This window comes from Mus pahari, chromosome 10, assembly GCF_900095145.1.
Source record: "Mus pahari chromosome 10, PAHARI_EIJ_v1.1, whole genome shotgun sequence".
Taxonomy (NCBI): Eukaryota; Metazoa; Chordata; class Mammalia; order Rodentia; family Muridae; genus Mus; species Mus pahari.
In genome coordinates, this window is record NC_034599.1 from 54,741,653 (window position 1) to 54,743,937 (window position 2,285).

Sequence of the window (2,285 nt, forward strand, 5' to 3'; positions counted from 1 at the left end):
ACGGCTGTCCCTGGAAACACTTTTGTTTGGAATATATAGGAGAACCCATTTTACACAAAAAAATAAAGATTCAAAAAACAAAAAAAAAAAAAAAAAAAAAAAAAAAAATGAGTTTTTCAGAAAATTAAGTCATTTATTCACAGTGGATCAAATTTACTCAAGATTGGCAGTGTACATTTAATAAATTGCAATACATTTAGGTTACTACTTTTATTAAAGTTTTCTAGCTGAAACTCCATAATATTTGACTTAATAAAACAACAATTTAAGTGGACTTTGCTTAAAAATAAATGCAGTGTGTTCTTTTTCACTCTATTGGTATAAGAAAATGTGTAATATGTGTATATTTCCTTGTAGGAAGAATAAAGGTAAGTCATTTTTAAAAGATGTGTTTAGAATTTATTCTTAGTTATTAAAGTTATTTCTAAAGATACACAGTCCTCATTCTGATTGTTCATTTTGATATTCTCAATCTTTCAAAACAATCTACAAATCTTTTAAGAACAGCTTAAAAGAGCTTAAATCTAAAGTAGTTATATATAGTTCAGTTGCTTTATTTGTTTCTTCATGATTGAGCCTGGTAACTGCAGACTGGACCATATTGTAGTTTATGTGTCTGGTTGCAGCATACACTGCATGAAGAAGCTAAACAATTCCCTGTATATTGATGCCTTTATTTATTCATATATATATATATATTTTTTTTTTTCATTCCATTTTCCACTGCAGATATATTCAGGTGCAGCTTTTTTGTTTGTTTTGTTTGTTTGTTTGTTTTCTTATTTTATTTTTTACACTCCATATTCCATCCCTGACCCCCCATCCACCGACTGCTCCACACCCCATACCTCCACCCCACCACACTTTGTTTCCAAGTGAATGTCCCCATACCCCACCCCACCTGACCTCTAATCTCTCTAGGGCCTCTAGACTCTTGAGGGTTAGATGCATCATCTCTGAATGAACACAGACCCAGAAGTTCTCTATTGTATGTGTGTTGGGGACCTCATATCAGCTGGTGTATGCTGTCTGTTTGCTGGTCCAGTGTTTGAAAGATATTGGGGGTCCAGATTAAGACTGCTGGTCCTCCTACAGAATTGCCCTCTTCTTCTCAGCTTCTTCAGCCTTCCCTAATTCAACCACAGGAGTCAGCTGCTTCTGTCAATTGGTTGGGTGCAAATAACTGCATTTGACTCTTTCAACTGCTTGTTGGGTCTTCTGGAGTGTGGTCATGATAGATCCATTTTTGTGAGCTCTCCATGGCCTCAGTGAAAGTGTTAGACCTTTGGACCTCCCCTTGAGCTGGATCCCATTTTGGGCCTGTCACTGGACCTTCTTTTCCTCAGGCTCCTCTCCATTTCCATCCCTGTAATTCTTTCAGACAGAAACAATTATGGAGAGAGTTGTGACTGTGAGATGGCAACCCCATCCTTCACTTGATGCCCTGTCTTCCTGCTGGAGGTAGGGTCTATAAGATCCCTCTCCCTACTGTCTGGCATTTCATCTATGTCATTTTGAGTCCTGGGAGTCAGTCACCTCCCAGGTCTCTGGTGCATTCTGGAGGGACCCCCCAACCTCCTAATTACCTGAGTTTGCCCTGTCCTTCAGGGCTTCAGTCTTTTTTCCTCACCCAATACCAGATCAGGTTCCCTTCCCCCATTTACCCCACCCCCTCCACTTTCTTTCTCTGGTCCCTCCCCACTTGTGATTGCCTTCTCTCTCCCAAGTGGGACTGAGTTGTCCTTACACTTCAGCTTGTTGAGCTCTTTGAGTTCTGTGGACTGTGTCTTGGGTATTCTATATTTTTATTTTTTATTTGGCTAAAATCCACTTATTAGTAAGTACATACCATGGGTCTGAGTTACCTCACTCAGGATGATATTTTCTAGTTCTATCCATTTGCCTGCAAAACTCAGGATGTCCTCATTCTTAATAGCTGAGTAGTATTCCATTGTGTAAACGAACCACATTTTCTGTATCCATTCTTCTGTCATGGGACATCTGGGTTGTTTCCAGCTTCTGGCTATCACAAATAAGGTCACTATGAACATAGTGGAAGGCTTGCCCCGTGGCATGGTGGGACATCTTTTGGGTATATTTCCAAGAGTGGTGTAGCTGGGTCTTCAGGTAGATCTACTTCCAATTCTCTGAGGAACCTCCAGATTGATTTCCAGAGTGGTTGTAGCAGTTTGCAATCCCACCAGCAATGGAGGAGTGTTCCTCTTTCTCCACATCCTCTCCAACATGTGTTGTCACCCGAGGTTTTGATCTTAGCCATTCTGATT

The 2,285-nt window shown here is 40.0% G+C and overlaps 1 protein-coding gene across 4 annotated transcripts in view; it reads left to right on the top strand.

The window, feature by feature from the left end:
- Myo9a (myosin IXA) overlaps positions 1 to 2,285 on the top strand; it is a 186,638-nt gene that overhangs the window by 88,559 nt on the left and 95,794 nt on the right. The window lies entirely within an intron of this gene.